Here is a 13,485-nt window from a genome sequence, read left to right as displayed (position 1 = left end):
CAAAAGTCAGCAATATAAAAACTAGAAACTCTTATTCACAGTATAAATCCAACATGATTGTGCATTCTTTCTCCCATTTGGTAGGACACCAAGCTAACAAATGAATATATGTACATTGACCAAATTGATGCAATAATAAACTCCAATGCCTAGGACTAATTAAACCTTACATGACCGATTCAATGAAGTATATTCTCGTTTCTTGCATTGTTGGGAATGGTTAACTCGTGAGCTTGCACACGGATTCTTGTATGACAATATCTCTTTTGGCCAAGTCCAAGGAAACATAAAAACTCTCTCTCTCTCTCTCTCTCTCTCTCTCTCTCCCCCCCCCCCAATTCCTATAAATACAGAAACGAGAAATCTGAAACCCCAACAAAGCAATCTCGAAAGCACCATCGATTGAAGCAGAATTACTCCCAGTCTCGCTCCAAATCCTTGCTAACTCCGAAAGCCAAACATGGTTTTGAGTAGCCTCAACTTCTTCCGAGCACTGCTCTTATTGTTCCTAGCGACGTCGGCTTTCTCGACGCGCCCTTACAAGGAAGGCCTCACGCCGCACTTCTACGACTACGCTTGTCCTCAAGCTTTGCCTGCCGTCCAACGCATCGTGGAGGCAGCAGTGCAGCAGGAGCAACGCATGGGCGCTTCCTTACTGCGTTTGCACTTCCACGATTGTTTTGTTAATGTACGACATGTCCACAATACTCTTAAGTTCGCACTGGTTATTTAGCGGCGCTCTCACATGTCCTAATTTGATTTGTTTCCATTTATGCAATAATGTAGGGTTGCGATGCTTCAATACTTTTGGATCCATCCCCTACCATTGACAGCGAAAAGCTCGCGTTTCCAAATAATAATTCAGCTATAGGGTTTGAAGTGATCGACCAAATTAAAGCAAAGGTGGACAAAGCTTGTGGATACTCACTCGTATCTTGCGCCGACATCCTGGACATCGCAGCTCATGACTCTGTTGTTGCGGTACATCTAATCTTAATCTCACATATAACGTGGGTCATTTTTACCAAGCACAGACAAGAAACAGAGTCTTAAGCTAATTGAACACACTTGTCGCGACCTACCCTCGGGGGGAGGGAACAAGTTTAGGGGTATTGCCTAGAGGACGAGCCTAAGGCCCATGATTAGGCATGGGCTCTCCCAAGCCCATACCCCACGTGACATTTGGATATTTTCTAGGAAGTTTTGCACAAAAGGAGTCGCCATTAGCCTATTGGGGTCAACTAGAAAGCAAGTGAGGCATGGGAGCGTGCCTCACTTCCTACGCAACCAGAGAATCTAGGGTTGGGGACTTGATTACACTAATTAACCAATTAGTGCCATTTCGGTACCTAATCTTGTTCATTTTAATAAAATGATTTTTGTCAAGCAGTTTGGATTGATTTTATGTTTATCCACTAATATGTGAGGTAATCATGCAAGTGCACAATCATTAAAGTAAATCATAGCTACCAAGATCCTAATTGCAGTAAAATTAACACATACCACTAAGCAATTGCAAACATAGTTAAACGGATAATTTAAACATGCAATACAATCAATATACGAGTAATTAAAGACCTAAATACATTATAAATGCAATACACAGTCATTCCTAATCAAAACCCACATTTTTGGATTTTTGAAAATTTTTAAAATATTTAAAAAAATAATAATTTTTTATTTAAAATAAAAAGGCGAACCGGGTCGGGTCCGGTCTCCGATCGGACCCGGGTTCGATCCGGTTGGCAAGCGGGCCAGTTGGCTCGCTCGAAAAAGGGCCAAGCGAAAACCTAGCCGAGTTAGGCCTAATGTGTAGGCCCAGTCCGATCTAATAACTTTTTTTTTTTTTTAAAGAAAGAAAGACCATAAGTCTATAAGCCCACAAACTCACAAGCCACAAGCCCACATGCAAAAACAAACCAAATCAGGCCCAAAACACCCAAAACTCTACCCGGTTGATTGGACTCCGCCCGATCACGCGACCTGGATTCTGGGGCCATAAAGCTCGGTGACCCGCGGCGCCGAAGGGGTTGGCTGGGACTTTGACAGCGGTGACGCGGCAGACGGCTGACTCGAGTGGGGCAGCGGTGGTGCGAGGCGGCTTGGACGGCGTCGAACAAGAGGGGTTTGGCTGAAGGATGGCGTCTGGTGGTGAAACAGCAGCGGCATGCGACGGTGGGGGAAGCACTACGACGATGGTTGACAGTGGAGGGAAGCAGCACAGCAGTGGTCAACGGCAGTGCCGAAGTCCCCTCTTCTCCTCCTCCGCTCCTTCCTGATCTCTGTTTTCTTCGTCTTCTGTTCTTATTCTTTCTTCGTCTACTTGATTTGGGTTCCGGGAAACGAGCGGCGGCTGGTGTGATCGGTGGCGGTACGGCTTGAGGGAGCGACATGGGCGAGGGGGGGGGGGCTCGGAGCGGCATTGTCCAGCAGAGGAGGGTTCTGGCTGTTGGCACGGTGGTCGTCACGGCTGCAAGTGCTGCAGCGGTGTCACGGCTTCGAGTTGCTGGCGATCGCTATGACGTCTGCGACGGAGTTGGTTGCAAAAGCAGCGGCGGTGGCGGCGGCGACAACGGCGAGGGGACTAGTAGCGGCGAGCGACGCGGGCTAGGAGCGGCGGTTCGGACGGCGTCGGGTTGAGGCGGCGAGGTCTCCCTCCTCGGATCCTCCCCTTGACACCGATCTCTCTCTCTCTTCTGGTCTCTCTCGAGCTCTCTCTCTTTCTCCTCTCTTGAGCTCTCTTTGTGTTCCCCTCTCCCTCTCTGTCTTGCTCTCTCACTACTCTCTTTGGTTGCTTTCTAGGGTTTTTCCTTTTGTTGATGTGTTTCCGTTCAAACTCCTCTGTCCAGCCCCCTGTCTCTACTAGGGTTTTTTTTGGTTTTGACAGCTGAAGGAAAAGAAGAGACAAGCATGATCCAGGCCAAAAAAGAAATGGGTCGGGCGCGCGCGACAGAGAGGAAAAATGGAGGGCCGAGTTGGGCCCAGGCCAAATTCAGCTCGACCCGGCCCCTCTCGCGTCCTCTTTTGTGTTTTTCTTTTGTTGTCTTTTGTTGTTTTTTTTTGTTTTTTTTTGTTTTCTTTTTTTTTAGCGACTAATTCCTAATTTGTATGTGATTAAGTTTTAAATAAAATTGTAAAATTTAGGTGTCAACAGCTGCCCCTCTTTGAATGGGAGCTCGAAGAGGTTCCATTCAAAGATAAAAGACACCTAAATTATTTTGGTGATAGAGAGACCCTAGGTGCATAGGCACGTATCAGGTCGATGATCAACTCATAATTATGTAAGCGCGTTTTGTCAATAAGAGGAAGAGAGACCCAGGGCTACAGAAGCACGCCGTGTCATAAGAAGAATGACTCCGGGCTACAAAGCTCTCTGGGTTACAAAAGCTCTCCGGGCTACAAACACACTGTGTCATAGGAAGAAGGACTCCGGGCTACAAAGCTCTCTGGGCTACAAAAGCTCTTTGGGCTACAAAGCATACCATGTCATAGGAAGATGGACTCCAGGCTACAAAGCTCTCCAGGCTACAAAGCACACTGTGTCATAGGAAGAAGGACTTCGGGCTACAAAGCTCTCTGGGCTACAAAGCACACCGTGTCATAAGAAGAAGGACTCCGGGCTACAAAAGCTCTCCGGGCTACAAAGCACACCGTGTCATAAGAAAGACTCCGGGCTACAAAGCTCTCCGGGCTACAAAGCACACCGTGTCATAGGAAGAAGGACTCCGGGCTACAAAGCTCTTCAGGCTATAAAGCACACCATGTCATAGGAAAAAGGACTCCAGGCTACAAAGCTCTCCAAGTCATAAGAAGGGGGTTAAAGGACTCCGGGTTACGGAAAGCCCACCAGGTCATAGAAGGGGGTTGAAGGACTCCGGGCTATGAAAAGCCCATGGGGTCATAAGAAGGGGGTTGAAAGACTCTGGGCTACGGAAAGCCCACCGGGTCATAAGAAGGGGGTTGAAGGACTCCGGGCTACGGAAAGCCCACTGGATCATAAGAAGGAGGTTAAATGAGGTCTCACCGTGTAACAACGGGTTTCGACCGGGTATGATAGTCTCACCGTGTATGAACGGGTTTCGACTAGGATGAAGGTCTCACCGTGTACGAATGGGTTTCGACTTGGTATGATAGTCTCACCATGTACGAACGGGTTTCAACTAGGATGAAAGTGTCCCCGTATACGAACGGGTTTCGACGGGGTATGATAGTCTCACCATGTACGAATGGGTTTCGACTGGGATGAAGGTCTCACCGTGTACAAATAGGTTTCGACCGAATGGAAAATGCATGATTTAAGGAAAACCAATGAACCTTTGTAGATGATATGGTTTAAAGTTGACCATGAACCTTTTGAAAATCGCAGTTTAAAGATAGACTCATGAGAATTTTAAAAGTGTGGTTTAAGGATAGACCCACGAACTATGTGGTTTAGGAAAAGCCACCAACCTCGTGGTTTCGGGATAAATCCACCAATCTTGGAAATGGCATGGTTTAAGGCTAACCATGAACCCTTAGTTTTTAGGGAAGCACTCGCTAACTCCTTGAAAACCGCATGGCTTCACTGAGGAATTCTGTCAAACTCAACTTGAGCAAATTTCATTAAAGGCGTCATCAAGAGACGTATTGGCAATATTACAGCATTAATTAAACAAGCTAATCAAGCTAAGTCCGACCGCTTTAGAAAAATATTCAATGCCAATCAGCATCATGTGGCACAAAATTGTCATATTGCTTGAGGATATATCATTAATCATAAGATTCTCCAAGAGTCAACTTCTTATCAAAACGACTACAACTCGTGAATAAGGCTCATTAATCATGCCAAACTAGAGCTTCTTAGTCAGAAAGGGTTTCTCACATACTCTTAATAAAATGGTTGCTTGATCCCATCCATTTACATGGGGAGTAGCTGATTGCTGAGAGTATCTCACATAACCCATGTCAAAGGCTTTTAGAAACATTCACTATAAGCACAATTTGATCGATAAAAAAGGTCTTTTGAAAGGATCGCAATATAGGCTCGATTAGGGCTTACACAAAGGAATTATTTCTTTGAGGTCAATAAAGGAACATTTATCGCTATATTCATTGGGTTTACAAGTTGAGAACTTGGAAGATAAGACAAGATAGAATTACTTCCACTCCTTCAAGCAATAACTTCTTTGTGGTATTCTCATTTTCACTCAAACCGTCCCAATCAGAAGAGACTTCGGAAGAGGGTTGTAATGTTGGCTTGGGAGAGGCTTGAAAGGCTTAAGATTTTCGAGAGGATTTTTAAGAGTTGGTGATCATCATGGCATCGCGACCAAGTCACTTGATCTTTCGAAGGCATTTGGCTTTCGAAACACTGCGCATCTCGAAAGTCTCTTGACTAATCATTTCTACATGGGAGTTTTGCTCCTTTTTTTAATTTCCTTTGCCCTTTGTGATTATGATTTTTTTTTCGTAGGCACTTGGATTTTGATAATTTTTCTTTCACATAAGATTTAACTTTTTGCCTTTTTTTTTTTTTTTTTTTTTTTTTTTTACGGGTATTGGCCTTCCTTTTACCAGGCACACTACTTTTTCATGCCCCATAATTTGTCAAACTTTTTGCTTTTTGAATTTTTGTAGCTCTTATGACTTTCGAGACGCTTTTCTCATTTTCTCGTGACTGTCAATTATATTTGGTTAATTCTTATGCCTTGCCCCAATGAAGGGAGATAATCACCGTTCGCGATTAAGAAATGAATAATCAGGCCAAAATTGGTTAAAGCAATGGGTATCAGTGTTTGGGTAGAGAATGAAATGTTCTTCTTCACCTTGGGATGAGTCAAGCTCTTATGAGAATTCCTTTGAAGTTATCATTAGAAGATTGATGCAAGTGAAAGTAATAGAATCTTTCTCAATCTTTCGATCTACAACATGATCATAACCCCCTATGTTACCCCAATGTAGGGTTGTTCTTGACAATGGTACTTTGAAGTATCATTTTTTTTCGGCCCAAAGGGATAGCAAGAGATTAGTGCAATGCTTGGGATTGATGAAGGAAACGCCTTTATCATTTCGATTTTTGCGCTCAATGCGAATGAATCCTTCGTCCTAAGAGAAGGTCGTTTTTCACTCAACTCTCAAAAGTGTTTGAAGGACACTCAACTCTCAGAAGTGTTTGAAGGACGTGTTTGGAAATGACTTACCTTTCTTCATCCTGAGAACTTCTTGTTTGGCATGGTTAATGTCTCCTTCTCACTCTGTTGAGATCATTTGAGTAGATCAATCTCCATAGGGAAATTTTATTCAAAATGAATAATCCACAAAACGATAAAACAATTTTGAGATAAAAAGGATGCTAAAAAAGTTTGTGGAATTTTTTTTCTCAATTATTCATTTTTTTTCATCTCTAGAAAAGTGCCAAATGTTCTATTTTGTGATGGAAATTCTCTTTTTTTTTTCCCTGTAAAGAATGTGAAAGAATATGTTAGTGCAAACATCTTTAGGGATTGAAATATTGGAAACGATACAGTATTACCCTTCATTTGCTTTCATCATTTGAGCGCTAACATCTCTTGGGTTCACCTTCATGGATATTTAGTAACTCGGCAATACCCTTCCCTTGTATTCACCTTTAAGTGTTTGACGTTTTCTTGATTCCTTGGTAGAAGGCGCCGCTTCTACGGTCAAGATGCAACCTTTTTTATCACCCTGTAAGAAGGGAAGATGAAACGAGTTTTCTCCATTCTTAGTTAGGTTCAACTGAGGAACGATACATCCTTTTTGATGAATTTGACAATGTTGTTCCAGCACACTTCATTGGTGGGTGAAGGAGAGATTTTTCTCCAAATCGAACATTGTTCTCCCACTCTTTATATGATAAACATTTGTTCTGTTCGAGTCTGTCTCGTACCAAAGAAAAGGACATGTCATTTTTTATGCTGAAGAGAATCAAATTTAAGAATGAGATACATCCTTTTCAAAGTCGAGCGATCAACATCCTAAGATATCTCTCATGGAGAAATGAATAATATTGCCCCTCCGTTTCATTTGAATATTTCTCTGTTTAAGATGAACAAGACTCAATAATGCTCCATCGCATTTGTTGGAACATTACAAAACTAGGTACTCTTGATGTCTCCTTGGCAATGAAAAGAAAATTAAGTCAGAAACGGTATCGGAAATGGATAATTGGAAACGATACAGTTTACTCCTTTCATTTGTCTCATCATGCAAAGTGAACAAGATCGATGGATTGTTTTGGCATCTAAGCACTTGCGAATAACAAAACTTCCCAGAATGGAATTCAACTTCGTTCCGCCTCTATGAAAAATTGGTGCCAAGGCATCCTCGGCGCATGCTTACTCCTCAAGTTCCATGAGCCTATACTTTTATCTTTTAGAATGAGCAAATGTCGATCTCAAATAAACTCATCATCCTACCGGAGAAAGCGATTCCGTGAAAAGAGACCCTTAAGCAAAGCTTTCTTGAAATTCATTTTGGAAGGTAAATGTAAAGATTCACTTGAAACACTTACGAATTCATTTTTTTTAAGGGATGATTTTCATGAAATTGAATTCCATCATAAAAAATGAATCGCATGATTTACAAAAGCAACAGTTGGATTCGCAATCAAAACTCTAAATGGAATTCACTTCTTTGTGTGGTCACCAAGAGAATGTCAAGGAGCATTGCTCATAACCTGCAAAAAGACGACAATATTAGTATATGAATGAGAGAAAATGATATATCAATGAGATCGTTTCTTACAATAAAATCAAGGCGGCGGTACATGCCCCACAGTTCTCATTACAGGGTTTTGGTATTTCGCCAAGATTTTATCATAAGAGAAGACATCATTAAAATGATCAATTCACGGCCATCAATCGAATGTCCACTTTTATTCCAAAAGTTACGTATGCAAAAATGTCATTGATTTTTGAAAGATTGATTTGTGATTTTACCCCTAGAAAAATGAAGTGACTTCTATTTTGAGAAATATGTACACAAAATGATTTGCATTTTAGTCCCAAATGTGAGAATGAGAAAATTTGATAAAAATGCAATTTCAATTTTGGCGCCCCAATATAAAACCACAACTTGAAAGTTTTTATTTATTTTTATTTTTTTTCAAAATGATTTTGAGCCCATAGCTAGAAATTTAAACAAAACCATGTGTTCAACAGGGCCAAATCAAAGCGTTTAGAACTTGTATTCAATGTTCACTTATCAAAAGTGATTGCTAATTTTTTCAATTATAAGCCAATGGCACCAAGGACAATCGATTGATGTTCGCAAATTTCAAGATGGAAGCTCAATACAAAATGAGCAAATAACAAAGAAAATGATACTTACAATGGGTGCAAACCTTTGTCTTTTTTTTTTTTTTCAATTACATAGACATGCACATGGGATGTGGTTCGATTTCTATTCTAGACGGCCCAAAATGGAGTCATGGGATCACAAGACTGAACCAACAAGCTCGCGGCTAGGCTGTGTTACCCATGACTCCGGCTTTGTCAAAGGACCGACCCGTGTCGCATGCTCGCAGACTAGGGTGGGGACCTCTGACATAAAGAAATAAGTTTCGGGGATGAGATGAGTGACTCGTACTACATGCTTGTAGTCGGAGTGGTATCCATCACAACACCATCCTAAGTGATCCTATGTGGCCCAAGTCTAGCGGCAGGTAGTGTGTGCTATAGTGTAGTGCAATGCAGAGGACTCATGCATGACAATTTAAAAACAATCAGCACTTCAATCATAAATAAACCATTCATTCTTACACCCCTACAAAACAAAGGTTAGAAATCACCACCCCTTATAACTCCCATAAGCATTTAACATTTGACATATTATGGATGCATATGATATCTTCGCTGCCAAACAAATATATTTTTGAACAAGATTAATTTTGGCTTAAGTCCTCTAGGGTTTAAAACCATGTCCCCAGTAGAGCGCCAAGCTGTCGTAACCTACCCTCGGGGGGAGTGAACAAGTTTAGGGGTATTGCCTAAAGGACGAACCTAATGCACATGATTAGGCACGGGCTCTCCCAAGCCCATATCCTGCGTGACATTTGGATATTTTCTAGGAATTTTGCACAAAAGGAGTTGCCACTAACCTATTGGGATCGGCTAGAAACCAAGTGAGGCATGAGAGCGTGCCTCACTTCTTACGCAACCAGAGAATCTAGGGTCGATGACTTGATTACACTAATTAACCAATTAGTGCCATTTTGTTACCTAATCTTGTTCATTTTAACAAAATGATTTTTGTCAAGCAGTTTGGATTGATTTTATGTTTATCTACTAACATGTGAGGTGATCATGCGGGTGCACAATCATTAAAGTAAATCATAGCTACCAAGATCCTAATTGCAATAAAATTAACACATACCACTAAGCAATTGCAAACATAGTTAAACAGATAAATTAAACATGCAATATAATCAATATACGAGCAATTAAAGACCTAAATACATTATAAATGCAATACATGGTCATTCCTAATCAAAACCTACATTTTTTGAATTTTCAATTTTTTTTTAATTTAAAAAAAAGGCGAATTGGGTCAGGTGAAAACCAAGCCGGGCTAGGCTTGATGTGCAGCCTAGTCCGGTCTAATAAGTTTTTTTTTTTTAAAAAAAAAGAAAGAAAGCCCATAAGTCTATAAGCCAACAAACTCACAAGCCACAAGTCCACATGCAAAAACAAACCAAATTAGGCCCAAAACGCCCAAAACCCTACCCGGTTGATTGGACCAGGCCCGATTCACGGGACCCAGATTTTGGGGCCTTAGAGCTCATTGACCCGCGGCGCCAGAGAGGTTAGCTGGGACTTCGATAGCGGCGACGTGACGAACGACTGACTTGAGTGGGGCAGCGGTGGCGCAAGGTGGCTCGGATGGCATTGGACAGGAGGGGGTTCGGTCGAAGGATAGTGTCTAGTGGCGAAACGGCAGTGACAGGTGATGGTGGGGGAAGCAATACGGCGGTGGTCGACAGTGGAGGGAAGTAGCACGTCGGTGGTCGACAGTGGAGGGAAGAGCACGGCAATGGTTGATGGCGGTGCTGGAGTCCTCTCTTTTCCTCCTCCGCTCCTCCTGCTCTCTATTTTCTCCGTCTTCTATTCTCGTTCTTTCTTCGTGTACTTTAGATTTGGGTTCCGAGGAAACGAGCGGCGGCTAGTGTGATTGGTGGCGGTACGACTCAAGGGAGCGACACCGGCGAAGGTGGGGGGCTCGGAGCGGCGTTGTTCGGCGGAGGAGGGTTCTGGTTGCTGGTGCGATGGTCGTTGCGGCTGCAGGTGCTGCAGCGGTGTCACGGCTTCGAGCTGCTGGCGATCGCTACGGCGTTAGCGGTGGAGTTGGTTGCAAAAGCAGCAGCGGCGGCTGCAAGGGGACTAGTAGCGGCGGGCGACAGCGGGCTAGGAGCGGTGGCTCGGACGGCGCCGGGTTGAGGCGGCGAGGTCTCCCTCCCCGGATCCTCCCCTCGACGCCGATCTCTCTCTCTCTCTCTCTCTCTTCTGGTCTTCCTCGAGCTCTCTCTCTTTCTCCTCTCTCGAGCTCTCTCTGTGTTCCCCTCTCCCTCTCTATCTTGCTCTCTCACTGCTCTCTTTGGTTGCTTTCCAGGGTTTTTCCTTTCGTTGATGTGTTTCCGTTCGAACTCCTTTGTCCAGCCCACTGTCTCTGCTAGGGTTTTTTTTTGGTTTTGACGGCTAAAGGAAAAGAAGATACAAGCATAATCCGGGCCAAAAGAGAAATGGGCAGGGCGCGCGCAACAGAGAGGAAAAACGGAGGGCCAGGTTGGGCCCAGGCCAAATTCGGCCCAACCCGGCCCTCTCTTGTCCTCTTTTGTGTTTTTCTTTTGTTGTCTTTTGTTGTCTTTTTTTTTTTTTTTTTTTTTGTTTTCTTTTTTTTAGCGACTAATTCCTAATTTATATGTGATTAAGTTTTAAATAAAATGGTAAAATTTAGGTGTCAACAACACTGTATAACCACAAATACCCATGCATAACATTGCACATATATGAGCAAAGTTCAATGTGAATATAAAAGGATGACGTTCATATTTCAGCTTGGAGGGCCTTCATGGGAAGTACGACTTGGAAGGAGGGACTCGACCAGGGCGAGTAGGACAACGGCCAACACTGACATTCCCGCGCCAAACATGGACTTGCCTTCACTGATCAGCACGTTCCAAAAGCAAGGTCTCGACACACGGGACTTGGTCGCACTGAGCGGTGCGCACACAATTGGGTTCGCGCAATGTCGCGTTTTCAGGAACCGCACATACAATGACGACAACATCGCCGCCGATTTCGCCGGGAGCCTCCAGTCCTTGTGCCCGCGTACTGGAGAGGACAGCAACCTCGCTGGTTTGGATCCTTCGCCAGCTCAATTTGACGCATTGTACTTCCACAATCTGTTGGCGCAAAAGGGGCTTCTTCACTCTGATCAGGCGCTTTACAGTAGTGGGTCAACGGATGAGCTTGTGAAAACTTACAGCGATGATGTGGAGGCCTTTTGGGATGATTTTGCGAAGTCGATGATCAAGATGGGAAACATAAAGGATCGGAAACCAGGGCCAGATCCGCTTGAATTGCCGGATGGTGAACTGAAGTGGCCGTTCGTTCGACCCGTACTTTTTTTAGGGTATTGGTTTGCTCTGGTTCCTCCATTCTTTCCGATGTGTTGTTTATTAATTGAGTTAGAAACATTCTTAATTTTCTTTGACCAAGTACTGAAGCTTTAAGCTCAATGGTTGTAAGCATGCCTAAAATATTAGTAGCACATTCTTGATTTTCAAGATCTTCTCTTTTAACAGCTCAATTGTAGTGATCGAGGGTCCTTTTAGACCAGGAAAGGGAACAAGCAAATTAATTTAATAAAGGAGTTTAACTCTCATTGCGTTTGAGAATTTATCACGAGCTTAAACCGGCAAAGCTAACCTGACGCAAATGAAAATTCCATATCAAAAAGACTTGCAGTTTGAGGCCTGAACAAGTGAGAAGTTATTGAATAATTTTCCTAATAGGAGTTAGATTCCTACTTTGAGCAGGTTTTCTTGTCTGAGTTGACAAGATACACAGGAACGTGAAGAAATGAAATTCTATTAAGTCATTACATACTAGAGCAAACCTGACTAGTGTGTTGAGATGCATGTGTGAATTACATTAGAAAAATCCCCACATCCGAAAATTAGTGTGGTATAAAGTAGTTAAATACATCTTAATTGACCCATAACTCATTAATTTATAGATGGGTCCAATTTGATATATTGAAAGGCTCGCACTTGGGCTCTCTCTTGGAAATTTCCCTACATATAGTTATCAAACTTCTATTGCACGCTTCTAACAAGTGGTATCAAAGTGGATGATTAATTGGTGGTGCACTCCCAATGTGTATTGTTATTTGCTGAATATTCCAAAAAAAAAAAAAATAGAATCTCGTGATCAATACAGTTGGTTTGATCTCGAGGAAAAGTTACAAAGTGCAAGTGGGGCATTGTAGTATAGCAACACATTCTTAATGACAACCTTCATGGTTTAGTATGGAGAAAGAGACAAGAGATGATGGTGAGCATTGGTGATTCAAGTTGAGATATATCGATACTAAAAGATACCTGAATTAAGGGAGAGCATACCTATTTCTAAGGTCACGTGTGAGGAAAAAATTGTTAAGATGCACATGTAAATTGTGTTAGAAAAACTCCCACATTGAAAAATTGGTGTGGTGTGAAGTAATTAATATATTCTAATTTGCCTATAACTCATTAGCTTAAACTTTTAAGTAAATGTGACTCCAAATGAATATGTTGACAAGCTTGACCTTGAGCTCCCTCATGGTCATCTCCCCACATATAAGTATTAGACTTGTGTTGCGCCCTCCCAATAAGTTACATCAGATCGATGATTAATTGATGGCTCCCTCCCAATGTGTATTTGTCTTTGCTAGATATCTCATGAAAGGAATCTCATGACCAATGTCGTTCTAGGCAATCTTTCTTTGTTCAATTTGGTGGAAGAGACCTAAAGTGAAAGTGAACATTGTGGGTATAGTAAATGATAGCCATCATGGTTAGATTTAGAGGCAAAAAAAACAAGAATAAAGGTGGATGTTGGAGACTTGAGTTGAGATATCTTGGTGTAGAATGATACTTAGATTAAGGGGGAACAAACCTAATATTGAGCTCACACGTGGTGACTTATAACTTATTAGTTTAGGTTCTGGATGTGTTTACACCCTATAAATAATTAGCTTGAGCTTATGAGTAAATATGGGTCCTATTGAATATATTGACCGGCTAGGGCTTAGGCTCCCTCTAAGTAATCTTCCCACGTTGAAGATCAAGTTGTGACATAGTGTAGAAAAATACTTGGATTAAGGGAAAACAAAAACCTAACACTGAGCACACACATAATGGCTCATAACTTATTAGCTTAGTTTTTTTTTTTGCAAAAGTGTATCCAATTAAATATATTTACGGCCTATAACTAATTAGCTTAAACT

The 13,485-nt window shown here is 42.3% G+C and overlaps 1 pseudogene; it reads left to right on the top strand.

Moving 5' to 3' along the window:
• Nucleotides 1–625: 625 nt before the first annotated feature.
• LOC104453538 lies at nucleotides 626–11,594 on the top strand (annotated as a pseudogene).
• The last annotated feature ends 1,891 nt before the right edge of the window (nucleotides 11,595–13,485 follow it).

Source organism: Eucalyptus grandis, chromosome 1, assembly GCF_016545825.1.
Source record: "Eucalyptus grandis isolate ANBG69807.140 chromosome 1, ASM1654582v1, whole genome shotgun sequence".
Classification (NCBI taxonomy): Eukaryota; Viridiplantae; Streptophyta; class Magnoliopsida; order Myrtales; family Myrtaceae; genus Eucalyptus; species Eucalyptus grandis.
This window is presented reverse-complemented; position numbering and strand designations above follow the sequence as displayed.